Below are 553 nucleotides of genomic sequence, written 5' to 3'. Positions count from 1 at the left end.
GACAATTTATGACAAAGTGAATTTATCACTAACTTTGTGCAGATCAAAGTTCTAACAATTTTGATGTTTGGGCTGCTTATTCACAAGGAGAATGTATATACACCCCCACGTGTATGTCAGGACACACGAGCTAAAGGCTTTACCTGACCCAGTAAAAGTGTCAAGCGCTCCATCTCCAGTCGTGGTTGTGGTTTCACTGCTGTTCAAGGGCTCTGTTTTGACTGCAAGAAGAGACACTACATAGAAGAATAAGTACATGTGAGTTTTACTTCTAAATGGATATCAAAGACCCTGACTGTTCTACTAATGATTTTTCTAGCTACCATGGGCATGCAAGAGAAAACTTGAGAAGTTGATGAGGAGAGTTTTGTTAATTTAGCTTCTAAATGGACATGCATTTACAGAGGACTTAATCTAAGATCTTCTGGTTAAGCTAACTCTCTCGAATCTGACTTTTAAAGGCAGTCAACCTTAAAAAGTGAAACAGTAGTATACATACTGCATTTTTAACTCACCTAAGCACACTCTCATATAGACAGAAAAAAGGAATCAT

At 37.8% G+C, this 553-nt stretch overlaps 1 protein-coding gene across 1 annotated transcript in view; it reads right to left on the bottom strand.

The window, feature by feature from the left end:
• Positions 1-553, bottom strand: part of EYA4 (EYA transcriptional coactivator and phosphatase 4) — a 151374-nt gene that overhangs the window by 53796 nt on the left and 97025 nt on the right. The window lies entirely within an intron of this gene.

This window comes from Propithecus coquereli, unplaced genomic scaffold (genome assembly GCF_000956105.1).
Source record: "Propithecus coquereli isolate 6110/MARCELLA unplaced genomic scaffold, Pcoq_1.0 Scaffold98, whole genome shotgun sequence".
Taxonomy (NCBI): domain Eukaryota; kingdom Metazoa; phylum Chordata; class Mammalia; order Primates; family Indriidae; genus Propithecus; species Propithecus coquereli.
The sequence above is the reverse complement of the archived record's forward strand: the minus strand, read 5'-3'. Positions and strand labels throughout refer to the sequence as shown.